Source organism: Tamandua tetradactyla, chromosome 9 (assembly GCF_023851605.1).
Source record: "Tamandua tetradactyla isolate mTamTet1 chromosome 9, mTamTet1.pri, whole genome shotgun sequence".
Classification (NCBI taxonomy): Eukaryota; Metazoa; Chordata; class Mammalia; order Pilosa; family Myrmecophagidae; genus Tamandua; species Tamandua tetradactyla.
The window spans coordinates 2,362,437-2,385,199 of NC_135335.1; the positions used below are offsets into that span (position 1 = coordinate 2,362,437).

The following is a 22,763-nucleotide window of genomic DNA, read 5'->3' on the forward strand; positions in this document are numbered from 1 at the left end:
CGGCATCTCCTGCCCCAGGCTGCGTGACGTTGGGGTGCCACGGCCCCCTGCCTTAGAGGCTGTGACACGAGCCGGTGGGGCCCTGCTCTCGTGGCCAGCACCACTGTCCCTGCCATTTGTCCTTCCAGTGAGGGTCCCCAGCACCTGGTCAGCTGCAGTTGAACCCAGGTCTCAGGTAACTGTCCTGGGGTGGGGGTGCTTGTGGCATGGGCTGTCCCGCCGGGTCACGCTGGGCCTACTTTAGGTTTTGTCGCCCTTCTCCAGGGCGCGGTGTCATGGCAAGCACGTGCTACTGCACTGAGGGCAGCGGTCTGCAGCGGTTTCGCAGCCACAAAGTGACTGCGCTTTGTTAAGTGTCCTTTGGTTTTGAGCCTCTTGTGCGCGGAGGTGCAGTCGCAGACGCCGCTTGACTGGCTGCGGCTTCAGCTGTCCTTGGTCAGGGGCACTGCAGAGAGCACACAGCCCCGATTCCACAGCGTGCTTGGGGATGGGTCCCCTCCCCCTCCTGGGTTCACACACCACCGCCACCCCCAAAGGGCACCCCTCCCCTCTCCCCCTTCCTCCCTATCCTCCTTCCCTTCCTCTCTTTCCCTCCGCCCCAGCATGCCTGCTCCCATGTCTTAGCATCCCTCTCCCTCCTCTGCTCCTCCATCCCTCCATCCCTCCATCCCTCTGTCCCTCTGTCCTCTGGTCCTCCATCCCTGCATCCCTCTCCATCTGTATTAGTTTATAAGCTACCAGAATGCAACACACCAGAAACACAGCAGCTTTTCAAAGGAGAATGTATTTCAGTTGCAACTTCACAGTTCTAAGGCCGTGAAAATGTGCAAGTTAAGGCATCCAGAGGAAGATGTCTTTGACTCCAAAGAAAGGGCCGATGAAGTTCAGGGTTTCTCTTTCAGCAGGGAGGGTACATGGCAACGTCTGCTGGCTTTCTCTCCTCGTTTCAAAAGGCTTCCCTGGGGCATTTCCTTCTGCATCTCCAGTAGTCTCTGGCTGCGGTCGGCTCTGAGCTTTTCCAAAATGGTTCCCTCTTAAAGGGCTCCAGTGAGCAACCCCACCTTGAATGGGTGGAGATGCATCTCCATGGAAACCACCTAATCAAAAGTTACTACCCCAAATTGAGTGGGTCACATTTCCATGAAAATAATAAAAAAGACCCCACCCAGCAACATTGAATGAGGAGTAAAGAGCGTGGCTTTTCTGGGGTACACGGCCATTTCAGACCAGCTCACTGCCCTCTGGCCCTCCATCCTCACATCCCCCCTCTTCTGGACGTCCGTTCCCCATCAGGCCCTCGGTTCACGTCCTCTGTCTCCGCATCCCTCTCCGTCCTCAGGTGCTCCAACCCTACATCTCGCCTTCCCCTCTGGTCCTCCACCCCTGCATCCCTCTGCCCTCTGGTCCTCCACCCCTGCATCCCTCTGCCCTCTGGTCCATCATCCCTGCATCCCTCTCCATCTTCTCATCTTCCTTGCCTACTTCCCATTCTCTCCTCTGAGCCTCCATCTCTGCAACCTTCTCTGTCTTATGGTCCTCCAACCAATGTCTTATGGTCATTTCTCCTTCTGTCTGTCCGCTCCCCCAGCCCCGCATCCCTCCCCCTCCTCTGCTCCTCCAGCCCCGCACCCCTCTCCCTCCTTCCTCTGCTCCCCCAGCCCCTCTCCCTCCCTCCTCTGCTTCCCCAGCCCCGCATCCCTCTCCCTCCCTCCTCTGCTCCTCCAGCCCGGCATCCCTCTCCAGTCCTAGCATTTTTGAGGTCCGCGCGCCACCTGGTGGCTGTTCTCTGCACTGCGCCTCAGCAGGGTCCAGGCCTTGTGCCCCTGCCCGGGGTTCCCGGGATCCCCGGGGTCCCTCACCTCCCTCTCGAGACCAGCGGACCACGCTGTGGCGGTGGGTTGATGGCGGCTGTGGGACGGGAAGCAGGCCCTAACCTGCCCGAAGCAGTGTGCTCCCCACCTGCTGTCCTCATCTCCCATGCCGCTCCTTTCCACCCCTCGAGGGCACCTGCTCCCTCCTGCCCCCTTGACCCCAGGCCTCTGTCCACCCAGCTGCCGGAGGAACTTTCCTAAAGAAAAGCCGGGTCATTCCAGAAGGTTCCCCTGGCGTGTAGTGTGCTCCCAGCCTCTCCCTCATGCCTTGCCAAAGAGCCCTGTTTTCAGGCCCCCTGCCTCCTTGTGTGCCTCTGTCTACCCTCCTTGAGGGGCCCTGCCCACTCAGCTCAGACCCTCACCTCCCCCGCCCTCACCTCTCCCAACCACCCAGGGCCTTTGCACGTGCTCCGCCCTGGGCCTGGCAGGCTGTTTCCCTGCTGTATTTTGGATCTGGCTCTGATTTTGGCTTCACCTTGCCCACTGCCTCCTCAGCACCCGAGCCCCCCCCCCCCCCAGCACCCCTGCCCTTCTCTCAGCAATCTGGCAGAATGGGGGATCTGGGTTGGCTTGCCAGCATCCTGTCCCCCTCCCTCAGTTCCATGCCCCAGTGAGGTGCCCTCTGGGTTCGCCCTGGTACGGATGTGCCTGGCTGCCCTCAAGCTGCTGCATTCCCAGGGAGGCTGCTCCCTGGTCAGGGCCTCAGTTTTGTCGCCTGTAAAATGGGGAGCTGTGGGCAGTCTCGGTGTTGCCCTCCCGATTCAGCCCTGCCAGGGTCCCAGCTGATTGCTGAGGGCACGGCCAGGCAGAGACTGAAACTTTGGGGTGGCTGGGTTAGGTGGCCATGGGGGGCAGGGGCTGCTGGGGTCATCCTTGGGGTGGGGGCAGCCCCAGCCCAGTCCCCGTGGGAGAGCAGGGGGTGCTTGAAAGTGCCTGTGGGGTGGGGCAGGCTCCCTGGAGGAGGAGGTGAGCTGGGGAGGGGGTGTGTGGTGCCCTGAGAGGGGGTTCTCAGCAGAGAGAGGTGACTGGGACAGCAGGCCCCCCGGGGTCACAGCTCCCCGGCACAGGGGCGGGTCCTGGGCACACAGGGAGGCAGACATCGGGGGCCCCCTGCAGACACGGTGCAGCAGCCAGCTCCAGGAGGCCCCGGGGCTGTGTTGAGCGTGCCCGAGGGGGGCCGGGACCTGCCGGGAGGGGGCAGAGTGAGACCGCGGGTGAAGCAGCCCAGGGCCGGGCGCTGTCCCCAGGCCGGGCGGGGCTCACAGGCCTCAGCGGCGGAGAGGAGCCCTCGGCGCTGCCCGCCCCCCAGCCCACGACCCCCCTTTCTCCTCGCACACGGGCCTTTTCCGGCGCCAGGAAGCTGCTGTCCCAGCGCGGGCTGGGCGAGCCCCGGGCAGCGTCCGCGGGGTTAAATCTCAGCTTGGCTGAGGGCGGGCTGGGCCCCCAAAGCCGCTGTGGAGGGAGCGCCTCTTCTGCAGGGTTGGGGAGCTGGGATGGGCGGTGGCTGTGGCCTGGGGTGGGGGCGCAAGGGGGCAGACCCCGGCCCACAGAGACGGCCCCTGACGTGGCTCCTGAATTCGACGTGTACATGCCTGTCTGTGTGTGTGCATGTGGGTGTGTCTGTGCGTGTACCAGCTTGTGTCTGCGTGTGCATAGCTGTGTGTGTGCCCAGGTCTCTGCGTGTACATCTGTGTGTGTGCCTGTATCTCCACGTGCTCGCCGGTGCCCAGTGTCTTTGCAACCACATCTGTGCCCCCGTGTCTCTGCATACCCCCGTTTCACATGCTTCGTGTCTCTGCACACCCCCATTTCACATGCCTCGTGTCTCTGTGCCCCCGTGTCTCTGCACACCCCCGTTTCACATGCCTCGTGTCTCTGCACACCCCCGTTTCACATGTCTCTACGCCCCCGTGTCTCTGCACCCCCATGTCTCTCCGCCCCCGTCTCTCTGCACCCCCATGTCTCTGCGCCCCCATGTCTCTGTGCCCCCCAACATCTCTGCACCCCCGCCTGCATGTCCCCTGTGTTCCTGGTCTGGGCCCCCAGCCCCCCCCCAGCAGGGACCCCTCCTCTGCTCCCAGCACAGCACAGCCCCTGGCCAGGTGGGGGCTGGTTTCCGTCTCCCCGTCCCGCCTTGTTCTCATCCCACACAAAGAGGAGCCTCTGGGAGGCGGCCCGGCCCGGCGTCCCCGGGGCCTCCTGGCGGCGGGGGCGGGAAGGCCCCGCGAGCGGCGCAGGCCTGGGGGATGAGCTCATCGCGCGCGCTCCCGGGCCGGGAGGCCCCTCAGCCCCGCGCCGGCCGCCTCTTCCGCCAGCTGGGTCTTTGGCCTTGGGTGGCTGCTCCCCCCCCCCGACCACTCTCCGTGCCTCGGTTTCCCAGCTGTGAAATGAGACCCCACAGGAGCCTTAACAGCCCTCGGGGGGCCTGTGGAAAACGGGGGCCCCGTGCGCCCCCAGGCTTCTGCTCTCCACGTGTTTGAATGCTGCTGCCTGCAGAGGGCCTGCTGCGTGTCCACTCCCCACTGGGCCCTTTCTCTGCATGATCTTGTTTCTCTCTGAGGGCAGCAGGCTTGGAGAGGTTCACTCGCTTCCACCCAAGCTCAGGGGACCCTGAGGGGCCCAGATTTCCATCAACAAACCCTGAGATCTCATGGTTCCACGGCTACCTCCTGCTTCCAGGGAACTCTTACCACCTGGCCTGCACCTCTCTGCCTGGCGAACTCCTATATATCCGACTGAACCCCACAGCATTCAGCTGCTACTGGCCCTCGGTGCTACTCCCTCCTCTGGGGGCCTCACCATCCACCTGCAGCCTGGCGGTGCTTGTCAGCCTGGCAGTGCTTCCTCTCTGTGTTCCTAGTACCCGGGAGCCTCCAGTGAGAATGTGCTCTCTGTATCCCCTGGTCAGATACATGTTTCCTCCATTCATTCGCTCGTAAATGTCCATCTAGCAACTTGGAGCACAGGGCACTGGCCGAACAGCTGGACCCCTGGCAGCCGTCACCCCCATATGTGGAAGGGGGACCCCGCCCACTGAGGCACCCACACTCCTGGGTGCCCGTGAGTGTGCATGCGTCCACACATGCGTGTCCTCCCAGCCAGAGCTGGGCTGTGGCCTCACCCCCCGAAGCCTCCCTGCTGCGGCTGCCCCAAGCCCCCCGACCCTCCAGGGGTGACCCACAGCCCGCTGTACTGGTGCACCTCGCTGGGTTTGGTAGAAAAGCCCAAAGCCACAGAACTGCATGGCTCCCGTGGGCCAGTCATTCTCGGAGGGAAGCGAAAGGGGGGAAGTTTCCTCAAAGCGCTTCTGGCAGGAAGTGAAGGGTGCACCCGGTTCGAGGCCCGTGGGCAGTGCTGCCCGTTCTCCTCGGCCCGGGGCTTGGGTTCTGGGTTCGGGGAAGCACAGGCGGCCGGCAGGGGGAGGCGGCAGGAGTGCCACTGTGCTCACGGTGGACCAGGGCCAGGGCCCGAGGCCCTTCGCTTTAGAAGTTGGACCCTGCGGCCGGCCACTGTCCGCTCTGAGCCGCCTCGAGGCTGCTAGAGAAGGTTCTGGCTCCCCTCTCTGAGACCTGCCTCTTGCCCCTGCCCCCCGCCCCAGGAAAGAGTGCTTCCCCGCCTACTCGGGGTGTGTGGGTTGCAGACTCAGGCTGGGGAGGCAGCGAGGGTGGGCCTGGGGGCCGGGTCCCCCCTCCTCGGGCCGGTGGGCCAGGGCTGCTCTGGAGGGGGCTGTGCTGGGACCTTCTGCCCTCCCCGTGCCGGCCGGTGGGGAGGGAGTGGGCTGGGCCCTGGCCACCGTGGCTCCTCCTGGATCTGAGCCCCCCCGCCCCCGGTGTCCACGTGTGTATCTCAGGAACAGACGGTCAGCTGAGCAGAGCATGATGTCATGGCCCCGTGGAGGCAGCACAGGTGTGGGCACGCGGGATGTGTTCCAGCAGCTCAGGCCTCCGCTGCATCTCCTGTGACAGTCAGCAAGCAGCACCTGGAAACAAAGAACCCCACCACCCCCTTCCACGGTGCTAAAGCTCAAGCCACCCCACTCACTTCCTGTGTCCCCGCGGGCAGGGGGTCCCCACCAGGACTGAGCCCACCCGAAGCCATGCACTGCCTTCTCAGCTCTGAGCGCATGGCTCTCCTGGGTCCCGGCTGCAGAGCCTGGAAGTCCAGTGCAGGGTCCCTGTGACCTCTGTGACTGCAGAGGGCCTGAGCCTGGGTCCCCTCTGCAGACCCGGCCCAGGCCCCTGCTCTGTGGCTCTACCGGGGCCTCCCCTGCTAGCTGACAGCCATCCTCTCTGCAGGAGTGCGGCCGACGAGGGCTGTGGGGACTCTCAGCGGGGGGTGCAGGGCCTGCCTTGGGTCCCGATTCCTGCCCCACCACGTGTCCTTTCTGGGAGACATGAGTTGCCGTCCGAGCCCCTGCAGGCGTTTTGTGTTTGCGTCGAGCAGGTCTGTGGTTCCCAGATGCGGTGAGACCCGCAGGTCTCGGCGACCCCCCCCACCGGGCTGACACCCGCCCCCCACCCCGCGGCCTGCACGCCCTGCTGAGTCGGGGGTGGTCGGGCTGGGAGAGGCCCCAGATGGGGTTGGGAAGGCCAAGAGGGGCCTTCCTGTCTTCTGTGCGTGTGGGCTGGGGGTGGAGGCCAGCAGGACATGGCCCAGTGCCCCCCGAGAGGGCCGGGCGGGGCACAGACCTGGGAAGGAAGGCTGTGCTGTCTGTGCCCCCATCTCCCGGCAGGGCTGGGGGGGCACATGGTGGGGGCGTGGGGGGCTCTGGAGGAGGCTGGGGTGCCAGAGCTCAGGGCAGGCCACGTGTCCACCCTCCGGTCTCTGCCCAGAGCCGTTGGGAGCCCCCAGCCTGCCCCGCCTGGGTGGGCGCTGGGTGTGACCAGGGGTCCCTGGGACGCCCTTTTCCATGGTGCCCTGAGATCTTGGCCGCACAGCGTCCTGCGACCTCAGGCGGGGCGGGCTGCTGCCCATGTTTCAAAACCATGCGTAGAAACACGTGGGCTTCCCCGGGCATCCCGGCCCCTGGAGAGTGACGCTGGGCAGGCTGCGTCACCTGCTAGCTGTTGGGGACACTTCAGGGGACGCCCACAGCCTGGCCGCCCGCTGTGGTGAGTGAGGTGTCGAGGGCCTGGCCACACCCTTTCATTGACCTTTCCCCGGTGGTGGCATTTGCTTAACCGGGAGCTGTGCCGTGGCCACGGGGAGCGGCCAGTGTGCAGAGCCCCTTGAGGGGAAGTTTGCTGACCCCTGCTGTAAACTATTCCTCTCCCAGGTTAACATGCAAAAGGGCAGTTGCTGGGGTGTCCAGACTTTGTTGGAATTGCAACAATTTGTCGTTTTTTTCAGGAAAACGAGAGTGGGCTAGTGCCACACCCCGCCGCAGACATGCCCTGTTTTTGTAAGGCTTTGTTTTGACGTCATTTCCCACTTCCAGGGAAGTTCCCAAGTGCTGTTTGCACAGATTCACCCATTTCTTTACATTTTGCCCCATTTGCTTTGTCGGTGTTTCTCTCTCTCTAAACTCTCCATCTGCTTTATTTCTTGGGAGCCATTTGAGAGTGAGCTGAAGTGTTGTGTGCCCGTCCCTGTGAAGCCGCACGTGTCTCCTAGGACAATAGCGCTTGTCCAACTCAGGCCCCAGCTGGACGGAGACCCGGCCTGAGGTCACACCTGCCCTCCCGCCGCTGGCCTCAGGCCCTGCCCTGCGCTCCCCGTGTGGGGCAGTGTGCGCCCCCCGTGATCCCTCTCTCGGGCGGGCGGGGGCCGTGGGCCTGGTGGCCTGGGGACAGCGCCCTGCATCTGAGCGGGAGGAGGCCGAGTCCGAGAGAGGAGCTGGGGGCACAGGCCCGTCTGCCCGTCTTGGGGGTGGGGGGCTGGGGGTCCCCGCCACGCAGGCACTGCTGAACCCCCACATGGGACCCCGTCCTGGCTTTGCCCTGGCCGAGGTGCTGGGCTGCAGGCCGTGGCTGGGGGGCGGGCAGTGGACACGCCTTCGGGGCTCAGCGGGGGGCTGAGAGCACAGGGGACCGGGTGTCAACGGAACCCCTCCCCAAGGGCACCGGCCCCACTCTGGCAGGTTGTTTTCTAGAACAAAGACCCCTTGTGTGAAGCCGACACCTGGGGCGCGTTATCTGCTGTGGGCCACAGCTCTCCGGGCATCCGCTCTGTTCAGAACAAGATGGGGGTGGGATGGGGATGGGGGAAGGGGGGAGGGGAAGGAGGGGGAGGGGGAAGGAGGGGGAGGGGAATAAAACATTTGAAACCTCCCTGCACATGCGGCCCCAGGCCCCTGCTGGTGGGTTTGGGAGAGGTGGGCTGCACTCCTGGCTGGGGGAGCGGAGCTGCCCAGCACTGCCCACCCCAGGGGGCCAGGCACACGGGAGGGCCCTGGCAGCCAGGCTGGGGGGTGCTCGGCTCAGGGCTCCTAGCCTGTGGCCCCTTCACCCCCCCTGTGCCCCCAGCCTGGAGCCCGGGACCCCCCATGGCACCCACAGAGCCTCCTGGGCAGAAAGGGCCTGGGGGCCGGGCGGCCAGGCAGAGCCAGGGCAGCGATGGACTGGGCCCTGCCAGTCTCCCAGTGTCTGCCCTGCTCTCTGGTGGGTATTTATGGGCAAAGAGAGGGCAGGAGCAGTCTGCAAAGCTGGGGCGGGCCTAGAGGGCCCCTTGTGGGGTCTCTGGCTGGGAATTCTGGGGGAGTGGGGGCCTCTTGTCCCTGCCCGGGACTCTGGGGGCCGGAGGCCACTGCCCCTTCTCCACAGGCCCCCTCCAGGGAAGCAGGAAGAGGGGCGACCTCTCCTGTACCTGCTGTGGGTGTGTTGGTCATATACGTGTGTGTGCGTGTGCATGGGTGTGTGCGCGTGGGTGTACATTGTGTGTATGTGCATGGGCGTGTGCGCGTGTGGATGTACATTGTGTGCATGTGCGTGAACGTGTGTTCATGGACGTGTGTCATGTACATGTATGAGTGTGTGTGTGTGGATGTACATTGTGTGTGTGTGCATGAACGTGTATGTGCATGGATGTGTGTGTCATGCACGTATGTGGGCATGTGTGTGTGTGCGTACATGGGCGTGCCTACGTCTGAGTGTGTGTGTGACCCAGGTCCTCCTCTCCAGCACTGCCAGGCTCCTGGGTGCCGTCCCCTGCGTCCAGCTCTGGCCGTGCTGCCGCACCCCTTCTCTGTCCCTTCGACCCTGCGGAACTGCTGCCGCTGCCATCTGGGCTGGTGCTGCTGGGGACAGGGGGGTGGGCGGGCGGTCTCAGGCGCAGGGGCTTGGAGGATGACCAGGCTCACCACCCGGCCCTGCGTACCCCTGCGTCCCCCCCACATCCCCCCATGTCCTCGCTCCCTCCTGCGTCCCCCTGTGTACCCCATATACCTCCATGTCCCCTTGTGTCCCTGCTCCCTCCTGCATCCCCCACATCCCTCGCATCCCCCCGTGTCCCCGCTCCTTCCCGCGTCCCCCTGCGTCTCCCCCACATTCTCCTGCTCCTCTCATGTCCCCCATATACCCCCATGTACCCCATGTACCCCATGTCCCCCCGTGTCCCCCCATGTCCCCGCTCCCTCTCGTGTCCCCCGCGTCCCCCCACGTCCCCACTCCCTCTGCGTCCCGCTAACAGGAAGCAGCCATTGCCACCGCCTTCCTGGAGCACAGGACACATCAGATGCGGGTGGGGCTGGTTTGGGGCCAGCGGCCGGAGGGCTTCTGCGCTGGGATTTGTGGGGAGCAGCAGCAGACGTGGGCAGGGACAGGTGCTGCCTCTATGCCCGAGGGCCTGGGAGGGGCCGGGCGGTGGGGCCTTCACCGGGGCTGGGGGCTGGGGGCTGTGGGTGGGTGTGTCTCGTGTTGAGCTCGGGGGCGCAGTGGACGTGGCGTCAAGACCCGGCTCCATGAGGGGCGCCCGGGTGGCTGCCCTGGGGGGGGTTCGCTGGGAGGTAATGTGGGGGGCCCGGGGGAGCCTCTTGGCCCTGGAGGGTGGTGCTGCCAGCAGCCTGGATGCAGGTACTGTGCCGGCCGGCTCTAGACAGGGGCAGGGGGCACGGGGCAGGTGCCTGGGCCATACCTCAGGGTCCTGCGCCCAGGGGGTGACAGCTGAGCCCCCAGCCCCCCCACGCCACGAAGGCCAGAGGCCCCACTGTGCAGCCCTGAAGCGCGTCACTGTGCAGTCTCCCGGGCAGGCCACGGGCCTCGGGGCCACCTCTCCCGGCCCCATTCCCCCCAGGGCCCCACTCCCCCCACCCCAGGCCCCACTCTCTCCCCACCCCAGGTGCCACCTCCTCCCAGACCCTGCTCATCCCCCAGGCCCTGCTCCCCCCAGGCCCTGCTCCCCCCCCAGGCGCTGCTCCCCCCAGGCCCTGCTTCCCCCAGGCCCTGCTCCCCTCAGGCCCTGCTCTGTGCAGCCCCTGGAAAGCTGGGCCCCAGCAATACCTTCACCCTGATTTTCTGGTTCATGTTATAAAAATGGGGGACACTCAGGGACGCCTCCTGGGGAATGGGGAGCCTCCAGCTGAGCTAAGCAAATGGGGTCTTGTAAGACTCCCCTTTCCTGCCTGGTGTGTGGAGGGCAGATCTGGCAGGGACCCTCCTCCCAGCACCCGTGGGGAGCCCAGGTGAGCGAGCAGGTGTTTCTCCACCCCCAGGCAGCCCCTGGCCCCCTCCCACCTGTGCCCTACAGACGCCCTAGGTGGAGCCCGGAACAGGTGGAGGCCCCCCCCAGCCTGTCTGACACCCCCACCCGTCCGACCCCCCTGGAGTAGCCACGGTGAGCCCCGGTGTGGCCAGGTCCCTGGGTTGGGTGGCGGTTGGCAGCCTCTTTAGGCCCCGAACAGGCAATGCCCTTCAGATGCCCTTGACCCAGGGCCACGGCCCTCAGTTCCTTTCTGTCCCCGGCAGGGCCCAGACAGCACCGGTCCCACCCACGGGGCCTTCCAGCCACTGGTGATTTCAGGATCCTGGAGTGGGGGGCCCCTCCCCAAGCACATGGGCCCCCCTGTCGAAAGTGGTAGCTCACAGAAGAGACTGGCTGCTGGGGGGCGCCTGCTTGGGGTCTCCCCGAGGGTGGGGCTGGGTGGGGGGCAGCAGCTCCCCCTGCGGAGTCCCAAGGCAGAGGCCCGCTGCTGTGAACAGTGCTTGGATTTTCAGGTGGACCCCGTTGTCACCGGGCGCCGAAAGCTTCCCTTGTGCCCGAGAACAGCCAGGGGCGGCGGCTGCAGGCCTGGGGAGCTGGTTTCCCAGCGGGGAGCAGGGACAGGTCAGGAAAGCACACGGTGTCCAGCCCCGACGGGCGCTGGAGAGGCGGGTGTGCACGCACGCAGGCATGCGTGAGCACCCCCGCCCAGCCCGTGTGCACGCCCAGCCCCGGGCCCCTCATGCCCCGAGACCCCCCTGGACCATATTCCACTTCCTCTCTTGGTCCAGGAGCGGGAAGCCTGGACGAGAACAAAATGTCAAGTGTGCGCTCAGAGGCTCGGGCCGGCCCCTTCCTGGCAGGGCGGGGACCGGTCAGTTAGCGATCACGATGTCCTGAGAATAATTTGAGCATTCAGAGCGGGCTCCGGTGGGGGACCTGGGGGAGGGCGAGTAGCGTGCTTTCATTTGAAATTTCCAAAGCTGGGCTTTTCTTTGGCAACTGCCCGGCTGGTGTGTCTTCTCACTGACCGCTCTCTGCGGCCGGCGGGTGGGGCTGGGGTGGTGGCTCTTCCCTGTGGTGGAGGGGGCCTGGCTCGCGCCCATCCGTGCCTCGGGTCTCAGCTTTGCCCACCCGCCAGCCTCCGGAGAAGTCGCCCCCCCCAGGGGCTTGGGGGCCATACCCACTCCTGGTCCTGGGGGAGCTCTGGACTGTCACAGGAAGCCCCCTTTTGCTCAAGGCCTTGAGTTTGTGAGAAGCCATCGTTTCTCCACAGTGTTCCAAGGGCCCCAGTCAGAGCGGGCCCTATGCAAGTGGGTTGCTGCGGGGACTTGGGCAGTGGCCTCTAAGTCCCGTCTTGGGACAGGGCGGTGGCAGGGACCCCGAAGTCTTTGCTCCCTTCTGTTTGGGGCTGGCCTGAGAGGCCATGGGCTGGTGGGATGAGGGTTCTCAGAGGCAGGATATGTGGGGGCAGAAGGTTTCTGGGTCCTATTTGACTCCAGGAAGTGGTGGCCAGTGGACCCGGCCTTGTGTGTAAAATGCAGAGGATGGTGCACCCCATCCCTGGGGCCGAGGAGCGGGGCAGGCAGATAATGGGTGAACGTCCTCCAGCCAGAACCCCTGAAAGGTGTAGGCGGACAGTGGCCTCTTCCTTCTGGAGGGTATGGCGGCGGGGAGGCTGGAGCCATGGGCAAGTGTCGTGTCCAGTAAAGATCAGATGAGTGACCTCAGTTAGGATACATTGGTAGTAACTTGGCATTCTGTACCTGAAATCTGAGGGAGGGAGAGGGACAGAGAACGACGTAGACACATGCACAGAGACAGACGTAGAGACACACACCCAAGCACGGACAGGCACAGAGGATGGGAGAAATACATGCAGAGGTAAGAAAGAGAGACAGATCCTTGCTGGGCAGCCTGGGACCTGCACTGTAGCTTCAAAGGCAGAGATTGCAGTTTGGAGATTGCATCTGCATAAAACACTGCACCTACACAAAACACCAAAGGCTTGGATTTATTTTTATTTATTCTGCTTTCTTTGAAAAAAAAAAAGCAGCTTTATTAAGATATAACTATCCTGCTGTAGGTTGACCTGTTTAAAGTGAATGATTTGGTAAGTTTCAGTACATGTAGATCCTTATGAGAATATCACCACAGTCCTGACATGGACAAATTTTGCCCCAGCATGTCCTTTTATCCTCTCGGGGCCCTCCTTCCACCTTACCCTGCCTGCTTAACAGGTGGCCTGGGTCAGTTTTCTGTCACTATTGACTAGTTTGCATTTTCTAGAGTTTCAAATAGACTCATATACCATGTATACCTTTTTTTCTGGCTTTCACTCAGCATAATTACTGTGAGATGCATTCATGTTGTTTTAAGTACCAATAATTCATTTCTTTAATTTTGTATCATTTATTTTTTTATTTTTTGTATTTGTTAATTGTCTCTCTCTCTTTGTTTTTTTTTTGCATGGGCAGGCACTGGGAATCGAACCCCAGTCTGTGGCATGGCAGGAGAGAACTCTGCCTGCTAAGCCACCATGGTCGGCCTGTTAATTGCCTTTTTTTTTTTTTTATTTTTTATTTTTTTTTTATTTTTACATGGGCAAGCACCAGGAACCGAACCTGGGTCCTCTGACATGGCAGGTAAGCATCTTTGCCTGCTGAGCCACCGTGGCCCGCCCTAATTGCCTTTTTTAATGCAATCTTATTGAGATACATTCGCATCCCGTACAATCCATCTATGTCATTTGTTTTTTAGTAAACTGTAGTTTTTAGATCAGTTTAAGTTTACAGAAAAAGTGCTCAGAAAGTACAAGTCCCATATACCTGCTCTCTGCACCCCACCTCTGTTTTCCCACCTATTGGAAAAACTAGTATGGTTAGGCATCTGTTATACTTTAGGACCCAACATCACATTATTATCAACTAAAGACCACGGTTGCATTCTGGTTCCTTCTTTGTGTTGTGTGGTTCTGTGGTTTTGACAAATGTGTGACATCATGTATCTACCATTAACAGGAAACTAGAGAATAGTTTCACTGACCTAAATGTTAAATTAAATGCTCCACCTTTTATCCCTCCCGCCTCCCCCTGCATTCCTCCTTCATTCTTTGTTAGTAACGAGGGATATTCCTTTGTATGGATACCCTGTGTGTTTGTCCATTTGCCCGTCAATGGGCATGTGGGTCTTTTCAAGGTTTGGACTCTTATAAACACAACCACTGGAACACTGGTGTGTGAGTCTTTGTGTGGACATGAGCTTTGCTTTCTCTTGGGTAGACACCTACGGGTGGATTGGCTGGAGAGTGTTGTAGTTGTATGTTCACCTATTTGAGAAACTTCCCAACTGCTTTCCCGGGCAGCTTTGTCATTCTGCCTTCACGCCAGCTGGGCACGGGCATTCCAGGCCCTCCACGTCCTTGCCAACACTTGGTATCGTCGGTCTTATAAATTTTAGCTATTCTAACAGGTGTGTTGTGCTCTCCTGTTGAGCTTTTAATTTCCATTTTCCTAAGACTAATGATGTTGAGTGTATTTTCATGTGCTTAATTGGTATCCGTATAATTTTCTGTAACTTTGGCAGCTCTTCAAATCTTTTGCCCATTTTTAAATTGGCTTGTTCGTCTTATTGAGTTATGAAAGTTCATTATATATTTTAGATATTAGATGTTTTAGATGGATGTGTGTTTTACAAATAATTTTTTCAATGCTTTGGCTTTCTTTCTCATTCTTTTCATAGACTAAATGTGTTTTCCACATTAATGAAGTTAAATGTGTTGCTTTTTTCTTTTCATGCTTCTTATGTCACACGTAAGAAACCTTCACCAAACCCAAGATCACTAAGATTTTTCTCATGTGTTTTCTTCTTATACTTTTAGTGCTGCATTTAGGTCTGTAGTGCATTTTGAGTTAGCTTTTGTATATCATGTACAGTGTGGGTTGGGTTTACATTGCTTCTCAAATCCCCACAAATCACAGTGTCCATGGAAAAATGTCAGACATGACCCATAGTTTTTAACGTGGGCTCAGACCTGCCCTAACTCTACTTTTCCTTTATTAAAAAAAAATTTCCTTATTTTTATTTGTGGTAAAATATACATAACAAAAATCAGTTTAACCATTTTAGGTGAATCATTCTTCGTCATTAAGTACATTGATCATACTGTGTAACTTTCACTACCTCTTTTCAGACTTACTCATTACCCTAAACCGAAACTGAAGCTCATTTAGTAAACATTTCCCATGCCCCCCCATCTCTACCTCTGGTACCCACAATTCTGTCTCTGTGAATTTGCTTATTATAAGTTTTTGATATAAGGTAAATCATACAGTATTGTCCTTTTGTGTCTGGCTTGTTTCGTTCAACATGTTGGTTTGAAGATTCCCTCATGGTGTAGCATTTCTGGCTGAATACCATTCCATTGCATGATGTACCATATTGCACTTATCCAGTCATCTGTCCATGGATACATGGGTTGTTTCCACCTTTGGGCCAGTGTGAAAGATGCCGTGTTGAGCACTGTTGTATTTAATATCTCTCTGAGTCCCTACTTTCACTTCTTTGGACTATGTGCTTAGATATGGAAGTGCCAGGTGATCTGGTAATCATTTAACTTTCTGAGAAATCGCCAAATTGTTTTCCACAGTAGTTGCACCATTTTACATTCCCATTAATAATACCTGAGGGTTCCTATTTTTCCACATACTCACCAATGCTTGTTATTTTCAGTTTTTTAAAAAGTAATATCCACCTAAAGGATGTGAATTGGTATTTCATTGTGGTTTTAACTTGCATTTCTTTTTTTAAAATATTTTTATTGACAAAACAACATACAAACACAAACATTCTTAACATATAAACACTCCATATATAATGTACAATCAGTGGCTCACAGTATCATCACACAGTTGTGTATTCATCATGATCATTTCTTAGAACATTTGCATCACTCCAGAAAATAAGAAGAAAAAAGAAAAAAACTCGTGCATACCATACCCCTTACCCTTCTCTCTCAATTGACCACTAGTATTTCCATCTACCCAATATGTTTTAACCTTTGTCCCCCCTATTTTTTCCTACACTCCTTACCACTCCCTCTCATTGATCACTAGTATTTCAATCTACTCAATTTATTTTAACGCTTGTTCTCCTTACTATTTGTTTATGTTTATCCATATTTTTTACTCATCTGTCCATACCATAGATAAAAGGAGCATCAGATGCAAGGTTTTCACAATCACACAGTCACATTGTGAAAGCTGTATCATTATGCAATCATCTTCAAGAAACATGGCTACTGGAACACAGCTCTACAGTCTCAGTCACTTCCTTCCACCCTCACCATTACACCTTAATGAAAAAGGAGATATCTGTAACATGTGTAAGAATAACTTCCAGGATAACCTCTCAACTCTGTTTGGAATCTCTCAGCCACTGGCACTTTATTTTGTCTCATTTCTCTCTTCCCCGTTTTGGTCGAGAAGATTTTCTCAATCCCTTGATGCTGAGTCTCAGCTCATTCTAGGATTTCTGTCCCACGTTGCCAGGAAGGTCCACACCCCTGGGAGTCATGTCCCACGTAGACAGGGGGAGGGCGGTGAGTTTGCTTGTTGTGTGGGCTGGAGAGAGAGGCCACATCTGAGCAACAAAAGAGGTTCTCTGGGGGTGACTCTTAGGTCTAATTTTAAGTAGGCCTAGTCTGTCCTTTGTGGGGATAAGTTTCACATGAAAAACCCCAAGATTGGGGGCTCTGCCTATTGCTTTGATTATCCCCACTACTTGTGAGAATATCAGGAGTTCTCCACATGGGGAAGTTGAATTTTCCCCCTTTCTCACCATTCCCCCAAGGGGACTTTGCAGTTTGCATTCTTTAATGGCTAATGATGTTGCGTATCTTTTCATATACTTGTTGGCCGTTTGAATATCTTCTTTGGAAAAATTTTTTGCTCAAATCTCTGGCCAATTCTTAATTAGGTTGTTTGTCTTTTCTAGAAGTTCTTTATATAGTCTGGATATTAAACCCTTATCAAATATATGGCTTCCAAATATTTTCTCCCATTCTGTAGGTTGTCTTTTCACTTTGTTGATGATTTCCTTTGAAGCACAAAGTTTTAAATTTTGATGAAGTCCATTTTATCTACTTTTTCTTTTGTCCCTTGTGTTTTTGGTTTGAAGTCTAAAAATCCATTGCATTGATTCCATTCCTATCTTTTTTTTCTGTACTAGTTACATTTTTAGTGTACCATTTTGATTCCCTTTTTTTTTTCCTTTTCTCTACTTTTTTAAGTTATTTTCTTAGTGGCTACCTTTGTAATTATAATGAACATCTTATTTGACGAGTCCCAACCTAGTTTCAGCAGTGTACAATCTCTCTGTTCCTGTATCTGTCCTCTCCCTTTATTCATTATTGTCGCAGATTACATCTTTATATCATTCACAATTGAAAATGTTACTTTACACATTTGCCTGTTAAGTTATGTGAGGGGAGCAGTTACAAACCAAAGTACAATAAAGCATGATTTTATATTTATCAATGTAAAATTCTCTTTACCAGTGTTCTTTATTTCTTTATTTTGAGCTAATGTCCTTTTATTTAAGCCCAAAGGACTCCGTTTCACATTTCTTATAGGGCAGGTCTTCTTGTAATTAATTCTTTCAGCTTTGGTTTATCTGTAAATGACTTAATTTTCCCTTCACTTTAAAAAATTTTATTTATTTATGCAATTTTATTGAGATATATTCATGCACCGTACAATCCACCCAGAGTATGCAGTCAATGGCTCATGATAATACTGTGGTATGTATCACCACAATCCGTTTTAGAACATTTTCATTACTCCAGGAAAAAGAAAAAGAAAAAATAAGAAAACTCAAACCTTCCCATACCCCTCATCCCCCATTATTATCGATCGCTGGTATTGGTGGGGAACATTTGTTACTGTTGATGAAACAATATTAAGATATTACTATCAATTATAGTCCGTAGTTGGCAAAAGGTGCATTTTTCCCGTATACCACTCTATTATTAACACTTTATAATAGCTTTCTACATTTATTCTAGTTCGTGGAGGAAATATTTCATATTTGTACTGTTAATCTCAGTTATCACCCGCCACTAGATCTCCCGAGTCATACATCTCGTGTTCTAACCTCTAGCTTTCCTTCTAGTGATTTATATGACTCCAAAGTTCTCCTTTCCACCACGTTCACACGAATTCATCGCCTCTGTCCATTTCCGCTATTCCACTTCAACCTCGTTAAAAATGCCACACATTCATCTTCATTTCCTCTTTTCATGCATGCCTTTATTACTTATTCACTCATCCACTGAATAAAGGGGGCGTCAGCCACAAGGTTTTTCCAATCACACGGTCACACGAGAAAAGCTGCGTAGTGATACAATCATTATCAAAGGTTGAGGCGGCTGGATTACAGCTCAGCAATTTCAGGTATTTCCTTCTGGCTCGACTGAAACACCACAAACTAAAACAGATATATCTATACAATGAGTCAATGTCTCCTTCATTTTTGAAAGATAATTTTGCCAGATACAGAATTCTTGGTTTGTAAGATTTTTCTCTAAGGGCTGAAAATAGGTCATCCCACCGTCTTCTGGAATCATGGTTTCTGATGAGAGATCTGCAGTTAATCTCGCTGAGGATCTGCTGTACGTGATGGATCACCTCTGTCCTGACGCTTTCAAAATCTTCTCTTTGTCTTTGTCTTTTCTATCTTGTTCAGAGTTTGTGGAGCTTCCTGGGTGTCTGATGTCAGTCATCAGATTTGGGAAGTTTAGGGCCATATTTATTCAAATAATTTTCTATCCCTTTCTCCCTCTCTCATCCTTCTGCATGATATCTCATCCTTCTGGTGAATATTTTGGGTGCCCATGATGAGGTCCCCCAGATCCTTCAGACTCTGTTCATTTTTTTTCCCATTTTTTAAAAAAAATCCTTCTGCTCCTCACACTGGATAATTTAAGTGGTCTTGTCTTCAAGTTTGCTGATTCTTCTGCTTGTTCAAATTTGCTGTTGGATCTGAGTTTTTAATTTCCGTTACTGTACTTTGAAAATCAAAAATTTGTTCTAGTTCCATTTTATAATTTCTATTCTTAAATTTTGCTTGGGTGGGATATTTCTAACTTACTTTGGTTCTTTGTGTATGGATTCCCTTATCTCAGGGAGTGTTATCTAAGGCAGATATCTAACATCTTTGACTAACAGTTCCCATGTATGAACCTCCTCAAGGATGGTTTCTGGCAAATTCTTTTCTTCCTGTGAATTGACCACATTTCCCTGTTTCTCCATGTGTTTTGAAATTTTTCGTTGAAGACTGGACATCATGTTATAATCACTTTGTAAATCTAGTTTTCCCACATCTCTGCTAGCCACACAGCTGGAGGATGGGGCTGGTGGCCCTGCATAGAGGGTACATTCACTGATTCACTTTAATTTAGCATCCCCTGCCCCCAGCTCCTCCATGATGCCATGCAGTGTTCCACTGGACCCCCGAAAATAGTAGATCCAGGCAGTTCCTGCTGGGTCAGTAGTTTTTTGGGTGAAGGGACCGGCCCCTGGCGTGTCCTCCTCCACCATCCTCCCTGGACCTTCCTACCCCCCCCCCGTTTGTGAAGCTGCAGTCCCTTGCTGTGGCCCTGTCCCAGTTACCACAACCCTTTCCGTGTTCTCTGAAGTTCAGAGGAAGGCGGTTTTGCGGGGGGCAGCACCTGAGGCCTCCTACACGACCATCTTGTTCACCAAGTTTCCTAATTGTTTTTAAGTGAAATTTAAAAAATGAGATTTTAGATTTACAGAAACATGAGACGATAGTACAGAGAGTTTGTAGGTACCTCCCCCCATTTCCTCTATTATCAACATCTTACATCAGTATGGCACATTTGTCATAATTAACGAACCAATATTGATACACTGCTATTAACTAACATTGGACATCATTTTGAATTCATAATCTAATTCTTTCCCTTAGAGTTCCCCCTCCCTGATTTCCTATGTTTCAGGTCCTTACATCCTTGTCGGACCCTTAGAGAACAAGGAGATGGTCCGAGGAGGGGCTGCGGCTGTCCTCAGGGGAGGGTCCTGGGCACCCAAGGCCTTGGCCCGTGACTCGGGTCTCTCCCCAGGGGACGGACTGACTCAGGCAAACGCAGGGGAGCGGCCCTCCTGTGGGGTTGAGCTGGGAGGGGTGAGGCCCGGCGGGGGCGGGGGCTGGGGGTATGGGGACACGGAAAGTGAGCGGGTGCACCCCGCAGACTGATTCCTCCTGGGGTGCTGAGTCTTCCCCCGCTTCCGTCCAGTTTCACTTCTCAAAGGAAAAAATGCGGCAAAATGGAGAGACATAAAGCTGGGGTGGGGCGGGGAACTGTGCATCTCGTTGTGTTATTTTCTGTGTCCTTAGGTCTCTTTGAAAGATTTCCTGTGAACCAAGGAAGCCCAGTCTCTGCATATCTGAAGGTTTTCCGTGGTAGTTCATTTGCTGTTTTCCAGTCCCCTGGGAGCAATGGGGATTCTGCCATGGGGCCCCCCTTTTTTTTTCTTTTATTTTAACATTTGTTCCCCCTATTATTTATTTTTATTCCATATGTTCTACTTGTCTATTGACAAGGTAGATAAAAGGACCATCAGACACAAGGTTTTCACAATCACACAGTCACATTGTGAAAGCTGTATCATCATACAATCATCATCAAGAAACATGGCTACTGGAACACAGCTCTACATTTTCAGGCAGTTCCCTCCAGCCTCTCTGTTACATCTTGACTAACAAGGTGATATCTACTTAATGCGTAAGAATAACCTCCAGGATAATCTCTCAACTCTGTTTGGAATCTCTCAGTCATTGACACTTTGTCTCATTTCCCTCTTCCCCTCCTTTTGGTCGAGAAGGTTTTCTCAATCCCTTGATGCTGAGTCTCAGCTCATTCTAGGGTTTTTCTCAATCCCTTGATGCTGAGTATCTCCATTCATTCCAGGATCTCTGTCCCACGTTGCCAGGAAGGTCTGCACCCCTGGGAGTCATGTCCCACGTAGACAGAGGGAGGGTGGTGAGTTTGCTTGTTGTGTTGGCTGGAGAGAGAGGCCACATCTGAGCAACAAAAGAGGCTCTCTTGGGGGTGACTCTTAGGCCTAAATTTTAAGTAGACTTGACCTATCCTTTGTGAGGTTAAATTTCATATAAACAAACCCCAGACTGGGGGCTCAGCCTATAGCTTTGGTTGTCCACACTGCTTGTCAGAAATATCAAGAATTCAACTTGGGGAAGTTGAATTTCTCCCCGTTCTCACCATTCCCTGAAGGGGGCTTTGCAAATATTTTTTTCACTCACTGATCGAATCACTCGGGGATTCATCGGGGCATCACTCTGGACAAACCAGCAAAATCTCATGTCCTACCTGAGATTCCAAGTACTTAAGCATTCAATCAAACTATCTACATAAGCACTAATCAAAATATAAATTTTGTACCAAATAGATATTTTTTGCTTTAGTCTCACACATAAGGTGAGATTTAAAAATCTTAATTACCATCTATTTTCAGCAGTGGGAGCCCCTTTTGTACATCTGCACATTGCCGAACTCTGCTGAGACATTTTCGTGCTTTACAGATGCCTTGCTGGGAGGCTCTTAGGAAGGTTTTGAAGGCGTTGTGTGGTGGGAGGAGGGGGTGGAGAATGGGTTTTATGACCCATCTCGGGGAGAGCCCTCTTTCTTGCATCGTGCAGCAGGCCCGCCATGTGTGTGAGGAAGCGCGGGCACGAGGCGCCTCGGGCTCTGGGGAGGGGGCTGGTGTGCAAGGGCCTGGAGGCATGTGGGCACACCTCCCATGTGTGCCCCTGCTTGCACACAGCCCAGCTTGCCCAGAGATGCTGTCTGGGGTGGGGTGACGTGAGGACAGGTTCAGAGTGAATGGAGGGACCCTGCTCCCAGTGCCCCCTCTGGGACCCTGAGCCTGAAAACCCAGCCTCTGGGGATATTTGTGGGCAGGTCCTGGTGCCGGGCAGGCCCTGGACCCCTTTCCTCGGGGTTAGTGGTGGACTCTGTGCAGCTCCCGCCCGGGGGGGATGAGGGTCCCAGTGACGCCCACTGCCACGCCGTCCGGCCAGTGTCGCCATGTGCCTGCAGCCCGTCAGGGTGCTGGCACCCCCGGGAGGCGTGGGGAGCCTCACTGGTCAGGGTTCCTGGTGTGCCCCCCCAGCTGGCCTCCCCCCACCCCCGGCACTCTGGGGCTGGGGCTTTTCTGTCTGCCAGGGCAGAGAAAGAAATGGCGCCAAGCGGGTCTTTGTGACCTTTGTGACCGTCAGCTGGAGCACTGGGCTGCCGGGGGCCTCGGATCCCGGCTGGATCCTGGGGGTGGCGGGGGCGGGTGGGCGGCCAGGCTCCCAGAGGCAGGCGGGATGCAGACCCGGCAGGGAGGCTCCGTGAGGGTCGCTGTGGCCACTCTGACCCCGGGACCCCCTTCAAGCAAGCGGCTCTGTGATGTCTCCAGGGCACCTGTGAGCCCCGCGGCTTCTTGTTGTCCAGACTGTCAGGCTGACAAGGAGCGTGAGCACACTCCAGGGTCCAGGCAGGGAGCAGAGGGCCTGAGTGGAGGCAGGACGGTCAGGGGACGCCTCCGTGGAGGTGCGGGCTGTGTGCACATTAACGGGATGGCAAGCATATGCGTGTGTGTGCGCGTGCTTCTGCCTGTGTGTAAGTGTGTAGACATGTGTGTTTGTGTAACATGTACATTTGTGTATCTGTGTGTGTACATGTGTGCATGTTTTTGGCTGTGTGTCTGCATATGTACGTGTAAGATGTGTGCATTTGTGTCATTGTACATGTGTGTATAGAGATGTGTGCATGTGTGCATGCTTCTGCCTGTGTGTGTGCACGTGTGTTTAAGTGTGTAGACATGCATTCATGCCACATGCCCATATGTGTATATGTGTGCACACGTGCATGTGTGTTACTGCCTTGTGTGCATGTGCACACATATGTAGCATGTGAATTTGTGCCACATGGGCACGTGGCCGCCACCACAGTAAAATTTGAGGACCTTTCCACCTCCTCACTAGAGTCCCTCTGGACCCCCCGTGGCTCATCCTCTCCCTGCACCCCGAGCCCCTGGCAGCACTGATGTGGGTCCCGTCTGATCGCGTTGCCTTTTCTAGACAGTGGTGCAGTGCTCGCCCCTGCGGGGAGGCGTGCATCTGACTTCTCTCCCGTGGCGTGAGCGTTGTGAAGCCCGCTGTGCCGCGCTG

At 55.2% G+C, this 22,763-nt stretch overlaps 1 protein-coding gene across 4 annotated transcripts in view; it reads left to right on the plus strand.

Annotated features, from left to right (window-relative positions):
* Window positions 1-22,763, plus strand: part of KCNQ1 (potassium voltage-gated channel subfamily Q member 1) — a 311,105-nt gene that overhangs the window by 42,274 nt on the left and 246,068 nt on the right. The window lies entirely within an intron of this gene.